The 21,542-nt window shown below is 47.2% G+C and overlaps 1 protein-coding gene across 1 annotated transcript in view; it reads left to right on the forward strand.

The window, feature by feature from the left end:
- The first annotated feature begins 1,844 nt into the window (after nt 1-1,844).
- The window catches only part of AGPAT3 (1-acylglycerol-3-phosphate O-acyltransferase 3), a 63,720-nt gene continuing 44,022 nt past the window's right edge, over nt 1,845-21,542 (forward strand). Inside the window, exons 1-2 of the mRNA XM_029083129.1 lie at nt 1,845-1,863; nt 2,374-2,436. The gene's annotated coding sequence lies outside the window, so the exon portion shown is untranslated. The remainder of the gene's footprint in view (nt 1,864-2,373; nt 2,437-21,542) is intronic.

Below are 21,542 nucleotides of genomic sequence, written 5' to 3' on the forward strand. Positions count from 1 at the left end.
TGGCCTAGTGGAAAGAACATGGGCCTGGGAGTCTGAGAACGGGGCTTCTAATCCTGGCTCTGCCATATATCTGCTGTGTGACCTTGCGCGGGTCACTTAATTTCACTGGGTCTCAGTTACCTCATCTGTAAAATGGGGATTAAGACTGTGAGCTACATGTGGGACAGGGACTGGATCTGACTCGGCTAGCTCGTATCTACCCCTGCACTTAGAAGTGCTTGGCACATAGTAGGCACTGTACAAATACCAGTAACTATTCTTATGATTCTCCCTCTTACTTAGACTGGGAGTCCCATCAGTCAGTCATATTTACTGAGTGCTTGCCGTGGGCAGAGCTCTGAACCAAGAACTTGGCAGAGTACAGTTCAACAGAATGAGCAGTCATGTTCTCTGCCCATAAGCACTAAGTACAGTGCTCTGCACACAGTAAGCACTCAATACATTCGATCGAATGAATAAATAACGAGATTTCAGTCCCATGTGGGTCTGCGGCTGGGTCCGACCTGATGATGATATATTTCCTCAAGCCCTTGGCTCATGGTAAGCCCCAGGCAGCCAGCCAGCTACCCCAATTGTTGTTGGAACTGGGATGTGCTCCCACCTCTTCTTTCCCTCCCCCTTTCTTCTCATGTTTAGATCCCCTTGACACGTATCATTTCAGGTACTCTTCCCATGTGTGTCATTCCAAAATCCCTTCCTCTTCTTTTCCAGCCATGATATCCCCCACAGTGCAGGTCTGTAATTCCTGCTCCCATCAGGACACCTTCAATTAGATGTTCCCCCATCAGATTGTGAGCCCCTTGGAGGCAGGGATTGGGTCTACTTTACTCTGTTGTACTGTCCCAAGCGCTTAGTATGATGTCCTGCACAGAATGGGCACTCAGTAAATATTATTGATTAAGGTGGTGAGTCTCAGAGCTCTGGGTTATTTAGGACTCCTTACTGTCCTTAGATTGAAGGTTGAGCAGTTTCTTAATCTAATTTTTTTTTTAAATGGCGTTGGTTAAACACTTACTGTGTGCCTGGCACTATACTAAGCGCTGGGGTAGATACAAGCTAATCAGGTCTGATACAGACCATGTCCCACATGAGGCTCACAGTCTTAATCCCCATTTTACCGATGAGAAAACTGAGGCACAGAGAAATGAAGTGACTTGCGCATAGTCACACAGCAGACAAGTGGTGGAACCAAGACTAGAACCAGTGTCCAACTGACTCCCAGGCCTGTGCTCGATCCACTATGCCACGCTGTTTCTGCCTTTTTCTTCTCACCTTCCCTTCTCCCCTTCTGTCTCCATGGCCGCTTGGTTTGACCAGACCCTGCTCATGTTATTGGTCTTATTGCTATAATTATCCTTATTACTATTTTCTTCAGTTTTCCCACCTCTAAAATGGGGGAGAAGATGTCCATTTTCCTTCCCTCTTAGACTGAGAACTCCATGAGGGACAAGGACTGTGTCGGCTCCAATTATCCCGTATCTTTCCCAGCGCTTAGCAAGGCGCTTATAGAAAGTGCTTAATAAATACCATTGCTATTATTGTTATGATTATTATGCACTTCCAATAGTCTCAAGCGCAAGGGGAATACAGGAAAATCAGTCCCTGACTCCCGGGAGACACTCAGTCTGAGGGGGGAGGTGAGAGCACCTCGAACGATGAGAATGTAATCCAATCAGCAGTGAGCACAAGTTAAAATTCAACAATGAGGTGGATAAGGTAAACCCTCTTTGAGGAGATAGTCCCTGGGGTCTGCCCCCACCCTCCTGGCCTTTAGCTGCCGGCACCCTGCCTGCCTGTGCAGGGGAAGGCAGGTCCCCCCTCACCCCCACCGTGATCCCTGAGGGTCTGGAGGCCCTGGCCCAGGTGGGGTCCAGCCCATCCTGAACCACTCACAGCCTTCTCCGCAGCCTCTCCCGTCTTCGGTCAGCCCCGCGGAAAGTCACAGAATCCGTGCCCTTTGGATTTGTGCACGGGACACCGTCCCAGAGTTCTCCGTCAACTTGGACTTTGTTTCTGACTGGGAGCTTCAGGGGATGCCACCTGTCTGCACCCCGACCCACCTGCTGTCCCGTTTTCTTCCCCTACAGTTACACTAACTTGTGCCTTCACCCACACAAGTCTCTGTGCCTGGACCCAACCCCTTCTCGCCATCCACCAGATCTTTCCCTGTCTTCTTCACTCAGGGTCCCGTTCCCTGTACTTCGTAGCCCAAGCCAGTCCCTTCATAGCCCCTATTATTATTGGCTCATACGGCAAGACAGTACTCGTTGAGAGGACTGTTGACAACATGACTGATGCGCAAATGCTTTTCTTTACTCTGTGCTTTCCCATTCCTGGCAGCAGAAATGAATACTTGTTGTTTTTCACTCCCAGGCTCCTAAAGTTGGAGGATTCAAGACAAGTTGTGACTGCTGTTCATACTGACCTTGTGCCTTGGTGAGTAGAGAGAATGGAATTGTCCATGCTTTACTTTCATTTGGGTAGAGGACTCTCTGCAAGGCAATTGTGGAAGGGGAAGGGATGGATTATTTAAAAAGTTATGGGAGAGTTTGTTCTCAGGTGTTTAGCGTACTGGCTCAGACCATTTCTCTCCCATTACCAGATTGGTGTGCGAAAAGGAAGTCAAGGAAGGACTGACCATGCTAAAGTGAAGCTCTTTGCTTTCAGATTACCTCCTGCTTTCTTCCTCTTTTCCTCCTGTTGGATTTGTTTCCTTTCCTCTTTTTTCCTGTCTCCTATGGAATGGAGTGGGGCAACAGTGTTCTCAACCATGGTGTCTGTGAACCTTCTCCCCTTCCTCACGATCAGTTCGCGGTTGTCCAGGTGGACAGCAAATGCCAGAGCCTCAGGGTTTCATGTTTCAGGGTTTCTGCCTCTTCCCCAACAGATATTTCACCAGAACTAAAAACCCCGGACTACAAGTTTAAATTTTGCTTCCCTCCCCTTTGCTGTGGGGGTGTTGTGGAGGGTGATACCAGTGAGTTCTGCATTGGCCAAAAGGCAGGGGAGCCTGAAAGAGGAAAGGAAAAGGCCATGATAATGCCCAAAATGATAATGATGTCCACAAAATAGAGCAAAAGACCTTCTGGATTAGAAGTTCTCTCCCGTTTTGCATTGTGTTACAACATTGGGAAGCAGCATGGCCTAGTGGGAAGAGCATGGGCTTGGGAGTTAGAATGACCTGGGTTCTAATTCTGGCTCTGCCACTTCTCTGTTGTGTGACTTTAGGCAAGTGACTTCACTTCTCTTGGCCTCAGTTTTGTCAACTCTAAAATAGGGATTAAATACCTGTTATCTCTCCTACTTAGACTGTCCTTGGGCAGGACAGGCAGTGTGCCCGACCTAAATAACTTGTATCTATCCTAGTGCTTAGAACAGTGTTTGGCATGTAATAAGCACTTAATAAATACCATGAAAAAAGCCCTCAAAAAACCTTTGTCTCCCAGTATTTCTGAACTCTTGGGGTGAAACGGGTTCAGGAGAGCTGTTTTCAATCACTCAGAGAATAATGGCCCTGAAAATCCGCCCCCGCAGTTTGAGTTAGCCAATTTTTGCATCTTCCCAGGGGATGCCTCTTTGGCCAAAGGAGAGGCCACGTTTGCAGCAGGAAAATGCCGAAGTCCAGTTTCTTATGGAGTTATGTGGAGAATTTACTTGTAATGTTCTCACAGATGGGTGGAGATGTGTGTCTGCTTAAGTCAGTAGAAGGGAGACTTGAGCACAGAGCACAGTGTTGTGCAGTGAGCTGGTTTTTCTCAAATTGAAAATGGGAAATCTTGTGTGAAATACTGAGGGTTTGCCAGTTCTTCTTCCTCAGTCTGCGTTTCTTGTTGTTTGGAAGTCTGTGGGATACTTTTGCCTCCTATCAAAACTTTTTGGAACTCTTGGCCGACAAGAGGTGCAGTGAAGCGGCATGTCCTAGAGGAAAGATAATGGCACTGGGAGGGCCGTGCCTCACAGATTCTTACTCTGCCGTGTTTGCTTTCCTTTGGGGAAGATGGGGTGTGTGTGTGTAGGCAGTGTGACAATTCTTCCAGTCCCCCTTACCCATTGGCCGCCTTTCCTTTTCGTCCCTGATTTCCATCAACACCCTCCAGTTCCATCTGGGTAGACTGTCTCAGGTGGCCGGCAGGTAATTGGAAAAAGCCCCAGAAGTGGGCATATTTGGGCTAAACTGGGCTGATGGGAGAGACTGCTGCTTGCATCTCCCATTGGGTTGTAAGTTCCTTGAGGGCAGGGAGCAGGGAAGTCTTTCTTCTGTTGACAATAATGGTATTTATTGAGTGCTTACTGTGTTCCAGGCACTGTGCCAAGCCCATCGTAATCAGATGGGATCCATGTCCCTCATTTTACAGATTAGGAAATTGAGGCAAAAAGACTTGTGCCTTACATAAGTGTCTTGTCTAAAGGTCGTCCAGCAAGTATGTGACAGAGCCGGGACTAACAGTTGGGTCTAATGTAGGCAAGTGGTCTAGCAGAAAGAGCTTGGGATAGGGAGTCAGGAGACCCAAGTCACTCTGGGTCACTCGTGGCAGATGGGTCACCCATCGATGCAATCGGAGATAAGAATACCTGAACTCAACAAGAGAGAGTGACTTAATGAGAGTTTGTAGTGAGAAGCAGCATGGCTTAGTGGATAGAATACGGGCCTGGGAGTCAGAAAGTCATGGGTTCTAGTCCCGGCTCTTCCACTTGTCTGCTGTGTGATCTTGGGCAAGTCACTTCACTTCTGTGCTTCAGTTCCCTCTTCTGTAAAAAAAAGGTCTGTGAGCTCTATGTAGGACAGGGACTGTGTCCTACCCGTCCATCCTGATAAGCTTGTGTCTACCCCAGTGCTTAGAACAGTACCTGCACATAGAGCTTAACAAATACCACAATTATCATTATTGAAGTGCTCTGAACTCACCTGAGGTGACTATGTAACAGACACTATTATTATTATTGCATGAGGTAAAATTATCTGGCCAGATAATTGACCCTCTTTTTAATTAATTTTTATGACTGTTCCCTCCACTATATTGTAAGGTCCTTGAGAGCAGAGATCATGTTTACTCACTCTATTGTACTCTCCCAAGCACTTTGTACAGCAGTCTCTGCACAGACTAGGCGCCCAATAAATACCACCGACTGATCAATTGTCCGAAAGGGGCTTGCACACATCAGCCTCACTCTGCAAATGTGGGCTTTGAGGATTACATATTTCCAGAGGGGAAACCAAGCAATCACAGAAGCAGATCTTCCTTCACTGGTACTGCCTTCATCCTGCCCCAAGTACCTAGTCTTTTTTTCTTTCTTAATGCAGTTTTTCCTCCTTCCACCCACTCCTGCCGGCTACAGTTATGCTAATTAGCCCTCAGGTTTCCTTCATTCATATGCTTCCCTCCTCTACTCTTCTGTTCCAGATGATTTCCATGGACTCAGCGCCCCACTATGTTTCCTGAGTCTTTGTTAAGCGCTTACTAGGTGCCAGGCATTGTACTAAGTGTCTACCCCAATGTCTTCTTATGGCTATTTAGTCAATCAATCAGTCATATTTATGGAGCTCTTACTGTGTGCAGAGCACAGTAATAAGCACTTGGGAGAGTAAAATATAACAGAGGTGGTGAACATCTTCACTGCTCACAGTGAGCAGTGCTTTAAGGGCTCTGGCCTACGATAAGTGCTTATTTGTAGTGCTTTACACATTGTAATTGCTTAACAAATACCATCTTCATCATCATTATTATTATAGTCAAGCCAAAACCCTAAAGAAGCTATGGATACAGCACCGTTGGGCTCGGAAGCAAACCCAAATGATGGAGTGCATGAAATAAAGGGGAAAATGGACTCATAGATCCCAGGACTACCTCTCAACGACTAACTACTTGGTCTGTAGCAAAGTCATCAAGACAGAGGAATCATGGGAGTTCTGTTAAGGGACAATCCAAAGTGGTGAAAAAATGCGTAGGAGAAGCTCAAGGTGGGGGGGTGGAGATGACGGCCAGGTGTGATTTGCTTCAGTCAAAATCTCTTCTTTCCCCGAATGTGACACTGGGCATTCCCTGAGATTATTGACATCCATTCAGTGAGCTGGGTGGTGGTTTTATTATTTTGTATTTTTTTATTTTTTGTGCCTATCTCAGTTCCTGTGTGGTTGCAGTCCAAAGGCCAAAACTTTCTAACTTTGACCCCTGGAGGTGTACCCCATGGGGGTGTAAATACCTACCTTCCCAGTTGCTTTTTCTTTGACTGAATTTCTCCTCAGTGTCCACCGTAGTTTTCCACACCACCCAGACCTTTGAGGAGGTGAAGGGTTTCGAGTTTTACAACCAAGCTAGTTAATTCCTTTCTTAAATATCCACTTGATGAGCACAGCTGTGCTATTAGGTAAGTCTATTTTACAGTCCCTCGGGACAATTTTCCGACTGTCGGGCACGTTAGCGCCAGACCACATTTCAAAAGTGTTTTCGAAATGCTTTCTGGAACTTTTTTGGAGGGGCCTGTGGGTGTGTGGTTGTTGTTTTTCTCCCCTTACCTTGGTGGCTGAGAGGAAGAAAAGTCCATAAAACAACTCTAATAATGATGGTGTTAAGCACTTCCTAAGTGCCAAGAGCTGGAGTCCATACAGCACAATGGGGCTGGACCCAGTTCCTGTCCCGCAGAGGGCTCACAGTCTAAGAAGGAGGGAGAAGCAGGTATTTGATCCCCATTTTACAGTTGAAGAAGCTGAAACATCAAAGCACAGTGACTTGCCCAAGGTCACTCAGCAGGCAAGTGGGGGACCTGCCAGGCTTACATGTGTCAAGCATGCCCTACTCATCTGAGCAAACCCACATACTAGTAATGGTATTTACTGAGGGCTTACCGCAAGCAGTACACTGTATTAATCACTGGTGAGTGGGGTGAGTTCTACAGGAGTGCGTGACGCATCCCCTATATGGGCCTTCCTCTTGAACTGGGGAGACGTGAGGTGGCATGGGTTTTACTTATCGCCTTCCTGAAGATTGCAGTTGTAGCAGAGCAACAGTGGGAATGGGGTTGGGTATAGAGCTCTGCATGAAATAGGTGGTCTATTCATACTGTTGATTGGTTGGCGCAATTCATTAAGGAGTCGGTGTGACCTAGTGGAAAGAGCATGGGCTTGGGAGCCAGAGGACCTGGGTCCCAATCCCGGCTCTGCCATGTGTCTGCTGTGAACTTGGGCAAGTCACTTAATTTCAGTACCTCAGTTTCCTCATCTGTAAAATAGGGATTAAACATCTGTTCTCCCCCGCCCCACCCCACCAGACTGTGAGCCCCTTGTAGGACAGGGACAGTGTTCATCCTCATTATCTTGTACCAATCTTGATCTTAACAAATGACATTTTCTTGAAAAAGAGAAAAAATGAGGAGCCTTTCTTCTTAGATTGTGAGCCCCATGTGGGACGGAGTCTGTAGCCAACCTGAGTATCTGGCATCTACCCTAAGCTTAATACAGTGTAAATTTAAGAACATAGTAAGCAATTGACAAGTACCATTAAAAAAAAAGAACACCCATCCCAGCCCATCCCAAGTGTAATACTTGGCACATAGTCAATCAGTAGCATTTATTCAGTGTTATGTGTGCAGAGCACTGTACTAAGCACTCGGGAAAGTAAAATATAGGATAGGTGGACACGATCCCTACCCACAAGGAGCCTATAGACTAGAGGAGGAGCTGGTGGACTGGAAGAAAAATGCCACTATTATAGTTATTATTATTATTTTTATTATAATTCAGTAGCCACTTCCTGTCTCTGTGGTGTGGTCGGGCTTCAGTATTTGTCTTTCAGTTTAGGCATGGCTAATCACTTGGCCCAGGGCCTGAAAGGCTTTAAATAGCCAACACATTGAGGCTCACATGACGCCCTTTCATGTGCAGTATTGGGCCGGCCTGCAGAAGTTTCCATGTTTTGGAAAATTCCCCATTGCCTGACACCTCGTTATTCCCCAGTCCACACTTGTGTGCCGGTGCTTGTCCAGACCCATTCCACGGAATGTCTGCCACTCTTTAAGGCAGACATTCCTATTTATTGAGCTCTTATTGTGTGCAGAGCACCATACTAAGCTTTTGGTGGGAGAGTATACTGTAACAGAGTTGGTAGATACGTTTCCCACCTGCAACGAGCTTCCAATCTTGGTGCAGATGCCTCAGAGAAAGTTCTCCGCTGGGGAGCCTTGCTCCGTCGATTCTCTACAAATGTCAGCCAAGGGCCCGACGCGAATGTCTTTTCTCATCTGCAGCCATTGTCCCCATCTCTTCCCGCGCAGACCCTTCCAGAGACAAAAACGAAAGCAACAGGAATATGATGGGGAATCTAGCCACAGTCACAAAGCACACTGGAAGCGGAAGGACTGTATCTGTAAGAAAGGAAAATGACCTGTGTCCGGGCAGGAGAGTCTCTTCTCAGGTGGCCTATTAATAATCGATAGTAGACTCTTAGCTCTTAGCACTTGGCATTGCATTTCAAACATTTGAACCTTAATTTTAATTATCAGGTGGCAAGTCTGCAGCCGTTGTGCCAGCGTTCATTGGGCACTCACTTGGTTAGTGCACTGCACTGGGGAAGTAATAATAATAATAATAATGTTGGTATTTGTTAAGCGCTTACTATGTGCCGAGCACTGTTCTAAGCACTGGGGTAGACACAGGGGAATCAGGATGTCCCACATGGGGCTCACAGCCTTAATCCCCATTTTACAGATGAGGTAACTCAGGCACAGAGAAGTTAAGTGACTTGCCCACAGTCACACAGCTGACAAGTGGCAGAGCTGGGATTCGAACTCATGACCTCTGACTCCAAAGCCCATGCTCTTTCCACTGAGCCACGCTGCTTCTCACTGACACTCGTCCCTTCCTCGAGGAGATTACGCTGTAACTGGAGACACTCTCTCTCTCTCTCTCACACACACACACACACCCCACACACAAAAATTCAACTAGAGTGGTCAAAGTAAATAGAAGAGTGCGCACACTCTAAGGAGGAGGTATGTACATTTTTGGAATGTTGTCCAGGTACAGAAATTCATATTTTCCCTGCCCTTCTTCAACTTCCCCCAACTTTAGGGGCAAATTTGATACTAATGAAAACTGCCAAATAGATTGGGTGGGGCTGCCTCCTTTTACCTCCAAACAGCCTTGACTGCTCTTGTCATCATAATCAACTCCCTAAAGCATTCAGTAAGCTCTCACATCTTAAGTGACATCAGCTCCCCTCCACTGACCATTCCAACAGTTACCTTCCTGCTCCTCAGTCTCCACTGAATTCCTTTTTAGTTTTACCTAGATGCTATTTATAATGAGTAACAAAGGTGTGAGCCACTCAGGCACAGCGAATAAACAGTTCTTTACTAGGTAATATCGCCCGCTTCCACTCTTCCCACAGGTGCTACCGGCATTGGGTGATGTGTTTAAGAAATGCAAAATAACACACTGAGAAGCTGCTATGATGGTTGCCAGTAGTGGTGACCGGCAACTTCCTCTATGGAGCATTCATTTGTAGTTTTATTAACTAGGGGCTTAAAGATCGTTTTCAATTGGCAGCAAAATGTAGTTCTTCATTATTCATCCATGATATTCTGTTGTTCGTTATCTCTGAGTAGAGATTCAGAGATGATATATGAATCATTTCTGAAGTCTGAGCTCTAGGAGAAACAGCGGGGCCAAGGAGAAAGAGCATGGGCCCAGGAGTCAGAGATCCTGGGTTCTGATCCTGGCTCTGTCACTTACTTGCCGTGTGACCTTGGGCAAGTCACTTCAGTTCTCTAGGCCTCAGTTTCCTCATGTGTAAAATGGGGATTAAGTTCCTGTTTTCCCTTTCTCTTGGATCAAGAGGCCCATATGGAACAGAGATTGTATCCAATCAGATTAACCTGTATCTACCCCAGCATTTAGTAAACTGCTTGGGGCACATAGTAAGCACTTAATAAATACTATTATTATTATCATATGTACCGCTTCTGGTCCATACTTTCCTGGCTCTTGGGTGCTTTGAATCAGTCCATCAGTGGTATTTATCGAGCACTTAGTATGTGTATAGCACAGTACTGAGCACTTGGGAGAGTACAATACAGTAGAATTAGACACATTTCCTGCCCATAGCAAGCTTATAGTCTAGGGGATCAATCAGTCAATCAGCTGTGATGGGCGAGGAGGTCCCGGGTCTTTCCAAGCAGAGGGGATTTTCTGACCTGTCTAGTCCTCTCATCTAACCTTGAAGTAGATTTTTTTTTCCTTCCTTCCAGATGAATTGTATTGACCTCTAAACAAATTGAAGGGTGGAACCTTATTTGCCCCCCAGTTATTTTGCTGGTTTTTCATCTTCTGGGACACAGTTGCATTCGAAAAAGGTTTAGTAAGCAGTTTGGATTTGTATTGACAGCACTGTTTATCAACCTCTGCTTGCCACCTGGGAGCAATGTAGGAAAGAAGACTTCTTTTGAAAGGTGAAAGCCTCACATTTATTTGCAGGGCTAGGGGAAAGCTGGTCTGTGCTCTTAGGAGAAGATCACCGAGGTGAGGAGAGGAAGGAGGAACCTAAGGGAAAGAATATTAGGCCAGCTGACCTGAGAGCCAGGTTATTAATATGCTGTGTGACCTTGGGCATGTCACTTGAACTCTACATGCCTTCGTTTCCTCCGTTTCCTCTTTTGGGAAGCAGTGTGGCTTAGTGGAAAGAGCCCGGGCTTTGGAGTCAGAGCTCATGGGTTCGAATCCCGGATCTGCCACTTTGCAGCTGTGTGACTGTGGGCAAGTCACTTCACTTCTCTGGGCCTCAGTTACCTCATCTGTAAAATGGGGATTGACTATGAGCCTCACGTGGGACAACCTGATTACCCTGTGTCTACCCCAGCGCTTAGAACAGTGCTCTGCACATAGTAAGCGCTTAACAAATACTAACATTATTTTTATTATTATTATTATTTTGTAAAATGGGGGTAAGAATAATCCCTGTCATGCTCAACTTCACAGGGAAGCTGTGTGAATAAAATGAGTTAATTTAATCTTTAAAATCGTATCCTCAATGCTAGCTTCATAGACAGTGCTAGATTCATTCCTCAGGCCATCTCTCTCATTCAAGCTGCATATTCAGGCTGTCACCAAATCCTTTCAGTTCCACCTTCACAACATCTCTAGAATCCATCCTTTTCCTCTCCATTTAAACTTCTGCCATGCTGGTCCAAGCACTTATTTCCCACCTTGATTACTCCATCAGCCTCCTCTGATCTCCCTGCTTCCTGTCTCTGCTCACACTAGTCCATACTTCACTCTATTGCCCAGATCATTTTTCTGAAAAACATTTGATCCATGTCTCCTCACTCCTCAAAAAACCTCCGGCGGTTGCCCATCCACCTCCGCATCAAACAGAAACTCGTACTTACTATCAACTCTAATGCACTCAATCGTCTCTCCCCCTCATGTTTTACCTTGTGGATTTTGTACTACAACCCAACCTGTACCCTTGGCTCCTCTAACGCCAACCAATTCACTGATCTCTTGATCTCTTATGTCTCGCCACTGACCCCCTGCCCAAGTCCTCTCCTGGCCTAGATCCCTCTCCCCTTTCATATTCTGTAGGCCACCAGTCTCCCCATCTTCAAACCCTTACTAAAATAATATCACGTCCAAGAGGCCTTCCCTGACTAACCCCTGATTTTCCCACCATATTCACCCGCCCTTCTGTGTTGCTTATGCACTTGGGCTCTCATAATAATAATAATGATAATGGTATTACTATGAGCGCTTACTATGTGCCAAGCACTGGGGTAGATACAAGGTAATCAGGTTGTCCCACATGGGGCTCACAGTCTTAGTCCCCATTTCACAGATGAGGTAACTGAGGCAAGAGAAGTTAAGTGACCTTAACCAAAGTCACACTTCAGCCCCACAGCACTTGTGGACATATACCCAGTCACCGGGTGGGAACTGTTTCCACGGCCCCGATCCATTTGGAAGCCGAGGGGACGCTAGGAGGTGGCAACAGCGGGGCCTGGCTGGCTTTCTCTTCCAGCCCAAGTGAGACTCCTGCCCCTGATCCCATAAGATCCCACACCGCGGCTCTGGGAGGGGCGGGCGGGGATCCGGAGCCGTGCACCACTCACTGCCTGCCTGCTCACGTGGGGAAGGGAAACCTGCCAACCAGTGACTAGTGGTGTTGGCGTTAATTTCTCCTAAAGCGGAGGTTTGTGAAACCAGAGGTGCCCCTCCTCCTCCTCCTCCTTTTTCCTGGCAGTTGGGGAGGGGCCCAGTGTTGGCTAAAAGCTTGGGGAGCCCAGCCTGCTGTCATCTGCCTTTTCCATCTGGATGCTGCAGAATCAGGTTGGCACACTGGCGGTTGGCCTCTGGCCCAGCTGGGTAAAGAGTGAGTAAAGGAGCCTTTTGCGTTTTGGACTGTGAGGCGATTCTGAGTTGGGGATGGAGGTGGAGAAGGCTGCAGACCCTCAGGGCAGTGGGATGGGCGGCTGGAAAGAAGCAGCCAATCAGACTGCTTTCCTTTTTCGACCTTGTTTGGCTGGTGGTGCCTTGACAGGGCTTTGCCTTGTCTTCTCCCCCCAGAGCAGGTTTTTCGTCCACTTTGCTCTGCTAGGATCAGGCTGCCCGAGGCCCCCCAGTACCCACTTCGCTAAGTGCTTAATACAGTGCTCTGCACACAGTTAGTGCTCAATAAATACAATTGAATGAATAAACTCCAGAGGCATCTGAGAGGAGAGCACAAGCACTTAGTTCGGTGCTCCACAGGTAAGCTCGTTATGGGCAGGGAACGTATCTGCTCATTCTGTTGGTGGTAAACTCTCAAGTGCTTAGTACACTGCTCTGCACATAGTGAGCTTGCAAAGATACCCCTGATTTATTGATTAGACAGAGGGGGAGTTGATTAGGCAGATGGGGAGTTGATTAGGCAGAGGGGGAGAGAGTCTTCTGTTCCAAGACCCATCGGTGGTCTGTGGAAGCCTCCGTCTGTCAGAGTTGGGAAGGTCCTTGTGCAAGAAGTAGGTGCACGGTGTTCTGGCAGAGGAATGTTGCAGAGTGTGAGATAAGCAAATGACTCCAGAAGTGTGGAGCAGGGGAGCAACTTTTGTGGATTCCCAACCCCCTGAGTGCTCGGTAAATATTGCTCCTTCTGAATGATGAAAATTGTGGTATTTGCTTGTGATGTGCCAGAGGCTGGGGTAGATTCAAGGTAATCAGGCTGGACCCTTGTTGTCCCACTTGTAACTCACAGAAGCAGGAAGTGGGGAAGCAGAGGTTCAAACAGTGATGGTTATTGAGCACTTACTGTGTGCAGAGCACCATACCAAGTGCCTGGAAGAGTCAAGAAGCCCCCATTCCACCTCCTAGGAGTATCGGGTTAAAGGAGACAGGATCTGCTTTAACTCAAGGGGTCAGAGTTTGAAAAGCAGGCATAAAGTGGTTTCGTAGCTATGGTTTGGGGGATGTTTTTAGCCCTTGTCAGCTCATAGAATGGTCACCATCCCTTTCTCTGGTTGCAGTCGGCTTTCCGATGGTGCCTCTGTTGGCTTTGTGTATCGACGATCTGAAGAAAAACAGTCGTCTTAATTGATTCTTCCAACTAGTGTTGCCTGTCATAGGATCACTTGTGGTGTGGTTGGCAAGCGGATAGAGAAGGTGTGCTGTTTGTTCTCAGGCAAGCTTTGCAGTTCAGTGTTCAGGACTTTATTTTTGATTTTTAGGTTGACCTTATCTCAGAGCTTGTGGGCTTAAGTTAATCTGCCAGTTGGTTTGGGGTGGGGGTGGTGAGGAGAAGAGGGCTTCCGAGGAGGCCAACGGAGCCGTTTTAATTCAGTCAGTCGATAGGCTATACTGAGCACCTTCAGCGTGCCCAGCAGTGTACACGAGGGTTGGGAGAGGACAATAAAGAGTGGCCATTATTCCTGCCCTCCAGGAGTGTACAGTCAAGCAGTTGATCATTCATTCTGGTGGAGGATCTGGCCCTGTCACCCTCACAGGTGGTCAGAACTCTCTGGGAGTCCCACAAGCGAGAAAAAACGAGTTACTTTGTGCGAACTTGAGTCGGGACTGTTCCCAGAGCAGTCCAGTCTGTCAGAATGGGTAGAGCTGGAACCAATAGTTCCACTTGTGGGCAAGGAGAGCAGAGAGCAGGGCCACGCCTGGGTAGTGGGCTCCACTCAGGATCAGGGGCCGGAATGACCCTGCAGAAACGATTTGGGGCTGCTGGCAGGGTGGGTGGATGGTGAAGGGACAGTGGTGGTAGGGGTTGACCAGGTTTGTGTTGGCCGCTGGGCTCGGGCTGGGGGGACGGTGGGGCGGGGGGGGGCTGGTCTGGGTTCGAGGAGGAAGTGGGAACAGGAAAAACAATTACCACTGCGGGGTTTATCAAGTGGCACTATGTGCCGGAAATTGTGGTAAGCAGTGGGTGGATACGATATGACGATATGACTCATGGTCTAAGGGGGGAGGGAATCCCCATTGACACATGAGGAAACTGAGGCACAGAGAAGCTAGTGACTTGCCCAAGGTCACACACAGCAGGCAAGTGATGGGGCTGGGATTAGAACCCAAATCCCATGCTCTTTCCCCTGGGCCAGTGATGGGGCCGGCTGGAGTGGGGATTCATGGTGGCCTAGGGCCCTGGATGAGGTGGTCGCCTGCAGCACCTGTGTATTTTTGTTGTAGCTTCCCAACTGCTTGGTCCAGTGCATTACACTCACTAGGCGCTCAATAGATCCCATCCTTTCCGGGGCTGAAGCCCGGGCGTGAGGATGGCCAGTGGGGCGGGTTGGGGGGAAATAATGGTGGCAGCAAGAAAGCACCTCTGTCCTTTTTGTTTTTAAAAAGTTCAGAGAGCTCAGAGGTGGAGTGATTGCATCTTTTGTGGGACCTCATCCGAATGCCTAGTCACCCAGAAGTCTCAAAGTGCCAGAGATTAAACTCCTTTTCACCCAGAGCTCCCCTTCCTCCTGTTTAACCTTGACACATGCATGAGGGACTGACTGGGTGGGGAAGAAGGAGGGAGGGGGCAAGGGCTGGGAGGGAGAGTGAGGATATAGAGCATGCTCAGTAACTTGACTTCCCACTGCTGTCCCAGGCTCTTTAGACACTAGAATAATAACAATAATATAATTATGGTGTTTGTAAAGTACTGGCTATGTGTCAAGCACTGAGGTAGATACTGTGTAATCATATTGGACTCAGTTCCCAATCCACAATGGGCTCACAGTTTAAGGAGGAGGGAGAATGGGTTATTCATTATTATTGTTATTATATGTGTGAAATGCTTATTATGTATCAAGCAGTATTTCAAGTGCTAGGGTAGCTCGAAGTCTAAAAGTTAATCAGGTCAGGCACAGTCCCTGTCCCACATAGGGCTCCCAGTGAAAGTCAGAGGAAGATGAGGCATTGAATCCCTGTTTTAGAGGTGAGGAACCTGAGGCCCAGTGAAGGCAAATGATTTGCCCAGGGTCACCCACCAGGTAAGTGGCCAAGCCAGGATTCCAACCCAGGAGTCCTGACTCCCAGTCGCGTGATCTTGCTCCTGAGCTAGAGCCCCCCTCTCCACTGCAGAGAACGAATGAGCTCCACAAAGGGACATTCCCACCCCAGTCACCGAATTACAGGAGTGGAAGCAGTCTCTGGTGTCTTCCCCCTTGCGTCAACCTTCAGGTCCTGTCTTGCCACAGAGAAAACAGGCGCATCCAGGAATTCACAGGTTTCTCAATCCCGCCCTCCTTGAGCCCTCGAGAACTTGGATTAAGGGAATGTAACTCCCGGCTAACCCGGGCCTCCACCAGTCAGCTCACTTCCGCGGCTGGGTTTGAGTGCATGAAGGGGAAGTTCATTCACCGCAGGGATACAGACCAAGGATTTTTTCTTCAAAAACCCAGAGTCCTTGCCACTCATTTTTAAAAAAATGGTTTAAGTGCTATGTGCCAGGTACTGTACTAAGCGCTATGGTAGACGCTAGGTACTCACATTGGACACCGTCTCTGTCCCACATGGGGCTCTGCCATTTGTCTTCTGTGTGTGTGACCTTGGACAAGTCATTTAACTTAACTGTGTCTCAGTTACCTCAACTGTAAAATGGGGATCAAGACTGTAAGCCGCAAATGGGACAGGGCTTTGTGTCTAATCTATTTACTTTCTACTTACCCCAGCGCTTAAACAGTGCCTGGCACATAGTAAGCTCTTACCAAATACTGTGAAAAAGTAGCTAAACAAATCAAGAAAAATAGAGAATTTTCTCATAGGGGGATCCATTACCTCTTCCCCATAAACTGTGAGCCCCACTTGAGACAGGGACTGTCCAACCTGATTATCCTCTGACGACCCTTATCCTTAATATGGTGCATGGCACATAGTAAAGCACTTAGCGAATACCAAATTTATCATTATTTCTTGTTGTTGTTGTTGTTGTTATTGTCATTGTTATTATTAGCTTGCTCTGGCCTCTGTAGTCCCTTTGTGTTTCCCGGTGGGAATAATTATCATCATAACAAACCATTAGACTGTAGCCATTTTACCACCGGAGTGGTTTAGGGGGTCGAGGAGAAAACTTCCAAGTGGCTCAGATAATGTTGGTACTTGTTAAGCACTATGTGCAGAGCACTGTTCTAAACGCTGGGGTAGATACAGGGTAATCAGGTTGTCCCACGTGAGGCTCACAGTTAATCCCCATTTTACAGATGACGTAGCTGAGGCACAGAGAAGTTAAGTGACTTGCCCACAGTCACACAGCTGACAAGTGGCAGAGCTGGGAGTCGAACCCATGACCTCTGACTCCGAAGCCCAGGCTCTTTCCACTGAGCCATGTATCCCCACCCAAGTTTATATCTATAAGAATTGAGGTCCCCACCTGCCCATTTCATGATCTTAGGCGCGCATTTCACTCCAGCTGGGTCTCAGACCGTAAAAGAATTGTTATTGCTACAACGAGGCTTTTTGGGAGACAGATTGGTTATTAATGTTGGGACAGAGGCACCGAAGTGGAAAAGTGCCCAGTGGGTTTTTAACGAATTGCTCAAGTTAATCCAGCCGCCTGCAGAATTAGCCTTTCAGGGAGGATCTAGTCCTCACTTATGGTTTGATAAAATAGCCGATGCCCTCTCCCCTAATTCCTGCTCAAGAAGGCATATGGGTTTCTCTTCTGCTTTGCTGGAATCAGCTCTATTCCAGGGCTTCCCTCGCTTGAACAGAACATGAAGGCAGACAAATCAATGAGAGTGTATCGATGAATCAGTCATATTTATTGAGCACTTACTGTGTGCAGGGCACTGTACTAAGCAGTTGGGAGAGGACAACACAACAATATGACAGATGCAATAAGTTCCCGTCTAGAGGATAAGGAAGAACCTTGGCAATGAGCAGCATTAAGTCTCTGGGGAAAGAGACCAGATTTTTCTCGAGTTCCAAGTTCCAAGTGGGCCTGGCTTCCCCTTTCGCCTTTGTTCTCTTCACCTTTGCCAGGATGCGGGTTTTCCACATAAGGATAGCACCGGAATACAGAGCAGCAGCCTAAATCATGTAGGGGGAGGAATGGGCCCATCCCTTCAAAGGGTGGCCTTAAATTCTGCAGATTAATCCATCTGGGGAAGACTGTAGGCCCCCTGCTAGACTGTAAATTTGCTGTGGGCCGGAACGGGTCTGCCAAATCTGTTGTATTGTCCTCTTCCAAGCATTTAGCACTGTGCTCTGCCTGCAGTAATCTCTCAGTAAACACCATTGATTGTATATACTATTTATTACCTTATTTATTGTGTTAATGAGGTGTATATCTCCTTGATTCTATTTATCTTGATGATGTTGTCTTGTTTTGTTTCGTTCTGTTTTGCTTTGATGTCTTGTTTTGTTTTGTTCTGTTTCCCTTTGCTGTCTGTCTCCCCCATTTAGATTGTGAGCCTGTCATTGGGCAGGGGTTGTCTCTATCTGTTGCCGAATTGCACATTCCAAGCGCTTAGTACAGTGCTCTGCACATAGTAAGCACTCAATAAATACTATTGAATTAATGAATGCAACTGTTGAATTGAATTGCCTGACTGTTCAAAGCTTGAAGACTTTGCATGCACCTGTTGCCCTAGCTGCTTGTCTTTTATCATGTGATCCACTGCTCACGATTCAGCACTTTTGTACATATCTTTGTTATATATTACACATTATTTGTGTATGTTAATATCTGTGTACCCTCTAGACTGTAAACTAGCGGGCAGGACATGTGCCTGCCAACGCTTTTGTCCTCTCCCAAGCATCTAGTACAGTGCTTTGCATGAGGTAAGCACTCAAGAGAAACCACTGATGAAGATTCAAGGCAGACTAATCAGACAGCTGTATTTATTGAGCACCTATTGTAGGCAGAGCATTGTACTGAGCTCTGGAGAGAGTTCAGAGGTGTTAGATCTCTGTCCTCAGGGAGTTTACCTTGTAGAGGGGGTGACAAGTTAACCTGTTAATACTTAGCCAGATGAAGTATTGTAGCTAGCCCAAACTCTGCAATGGTTAAGCATCAGGCATCTTCCCTCAACAATCACTGCCCTTGCTCTCACACCTGCATCTGCCTCTCTCTGAATCCAGGCAGCCTCTGCTCCTGGCTGCTCGGCAGTCGCTTCAGTCTCTCACATTCCAGTCTCCTTCCTCCCCACTCCCACCCCACCCCGGCGTCTTTCTCCTCCTCCACTGCTCTTCCCCCACCACATCACCTCCTGCTTCAGCTCTCTAGTGACCACTCCTTCCCTGACAGTCACAGGCTGGTGGTTGTCTCAGCCAATCAGAGTGCTGAGTGGTAGCCCAGGTGGAAACAGCGTCCAGTAGAGTAGCAGTTTTTATTGGGAGCCTACTGGGTTTAAACCACTGTATTAAAGTACACTGGGAAGTAGAGAAAAGCATTGTGATACACTCGACAAAGCAGAAAGAGACCTTGTTCACATAGGTGTGAGATGAGTAAAGGGACGCGGAGGAACAGAGAGGAAGCGACATGGTCACCCACCTTTGGGCATGCATGCATGTCCACTCACAAGCACACGTAATTGACACCTGAGGCCACCTCTGGGCCCATTGGGAGTCATAATCCAGGAGGCTACCCTCAGAATATCTTTTATTTATAAATGTGCAAAAGGAAACTCAGTTCAGCATCTTCAGTTATGAATCATCAAGCATCACTGATGGTTGGAATGAAGCCTCTTCCTTTTTCAAACGTTTAACGTACTGTCTTGACTTTGCCGTGTAGTCCACGTCCACGCTTTAACCTAGCTGGGCCCATCCTGGATTTCCTGGAATTGGTTGGGGTGAACCCAGCTCTCCCAGCAGGTCCCGGTTTGACCTCTGGAGGAGTACTGGATCTCCAGGCCCGAGGCATTCCCACGGACCCGATTTAGACACCACGGAGAGAACTGGGTTCGTAGTTGCCAAGTGCAATGACTTCCATAACAAGATCGGAAAAGCCCATCCGTCTGGCAGCAACAGCATAGTCAGGTTGGAGTCAAATGGTGCTCCTTCCCCTGAGGGCTGTATTCAGAAAGCATAATTCCACTATAGACACCCCTCATTTCAGCGGGAATTCCAGTGCCACTCTGCTGGGGTTCCAAAGGAATTAGGTGAACTGAGGTCGGAAGCCAATTTGAGAGGAGAAAAGGTGACTTAATTGGAGTCAGTAGTTAATGCTGCAGGTCAATTTTTATATGAATTTTGTCGGAAGAAAAAACCTGTCTGTAGCATTTTTCCTAAGGCTAGTGTTTTTCCTTCTGTGAAAAGAGTTTTTCAGAAAGGGATGAAGATAGACTTCTGAGTCATTGCATTCCCAGATCATCTTCCTGTGAACAGAATAAATTTAATTTTGCCTTTGTTCTCAGGAAAGTTCGGAAGAGAGATGATCTGTTCCCTCTCGCTCTTCTTTTCCTGTATTTACTCTTTAAGACTCCGACATATTTGTCTACCCAACCAACGCAGTGTGGCCTGGTGGATAGAACATGGGCCTGGGAATTAGAAGGACCTGAGTTCTAATCCTGGCTCTGCCACTTGTCTGTTGGGTGACCTTGGACAAGTCATTTCACTTCTCTGTGCCAGTTACCTCATCTGTAAAATGGGGACTAAGAATGAGAGTCCCATGTGGAATATGGAGCGTATCCAACATGATTAGCTTGTATCTACGCAACACAGTGCCTGGCACATAGTAAGTGCTTAACAAAGACCATAAAAAGGCAACAATGATCATTTGGAATGTTTTTGGAACCCGAGACCCTATTTACAGTTGATGTGTATCACAGTTGCTGGCGGATAAAAGATTGTTTTTAAAATGTTAAAGAGATGGCAGCAGAGGCTTTCTTTGAGCAGGGCAGCTCACAGGTGCCCGTTGGCTGGGGGGCGGGGTGAAGAGGGGTTGGGGGCCATGGTCCCAAAACTGTCTGGGCTGGTCTCCCAGCCCTGCTCAGCCCAAATCTCTGCTATCACCCGGCAGTTTCTCAGCAGGACTGAAAAGACTATTAGCTTTTAACTGTTTGAAGATCAGATCTTCGTCTTTCCACCCACCTGGCCTAATCCCTGCCCCCTTTTGACCTCTGCACTCCCAATGAAAAATTGGCTCCTTTGGGGCTTCCTGCTGACTATCCACTGTCTAAAGGTGATTCTTTCTGAAGTAGGCCCTGGCAGTTGGCATTGGTTGGGGAGCTTGTTTTACATACGTGCGCACGTGTACACACACATATGCACGTGCGCCCGCCAACCTACCTAGAATCTCCCTGATTCGGGGAAGCAGCATGGCCAGAGAGTCAGAGGACTTGGGCTCTAATCCCTGTCCTGCTGTGTGATTTGGGGCAAGTCACTTCTTCTCTGTGCTTCAGTTTTCTCATCTGTAAAATGGGGATTCGGTACTTGTTCTCTCTCCTACTTAGATTGTGAGCCCCATATGGGGGTAGGGACTGCGTATGGCCTAATTAACTTGTCTCTGCCCCAGCATGTAGTACAGTTAGTAAGTGCTGAATTAATGCTACAGTACGCAGTTAGTAGTAGTAAGTAGCATTCATTAAGCACCTGCTTGGTGCGGTGCACAGTAGTAGATACTTGGGAAATACAGGGTAATAAAGTGATACATTGCCTGCCCGGAAGGAGCTTACGTTCACTATCGCACCACCCAGCATTTGTGGCAAAACATGAGCCAGATTAAAGACTAAGTGCTATTGGCTGACAGTCGAAGCCCACTCATCACTACGTAGCCCAGCACAGACTGCCTTGTCAAAAAACCTCCTTTCCAGATGGAGAAGAGAGAGGTTCCAAAGCATTGCAGGTGTCAGAGGTCGAGAGGTTAGAAAGCATCAAGGCAATTGCCAGAAACCTTTCTCTCAAATGCAGTTCTATCACATTTTCTATAACAACAATAAAATGATCCAATTTTCAACTAGAACCAGCTTTTGCCCGTGGTTTTTCATTTTCTACAAATGCCCATCTTGAGATTTTTAAATTTTTTTTATTGAAGGATGGAATCAGTGATTTTTTTCTGATCCCTTCCGGCTCTGTGATTTTTGTCATCCAAGTGCTTTGTTCCTCACAATAACATTAGACCGGTGCTCTCTGTTGCTGCTAA

Source organism: Ornithorhynchus anatinus, chromosome 18 (genome assembly GCF_004115215.2).
Source record: "Ornithorhynchus anatinus isolate Pmale09 chromosome 18, mOrnAna1.pri.v4, whole genome shotgun sequence".
NCBI classification, from domain to species: domain Eukaryota; kingdom Metazoa; phylum Chordata; class Mammalia; order Monotremata; family Ornithorhynchidae; genus Ornithorhynchus; species Ornithorhynchus anatinus.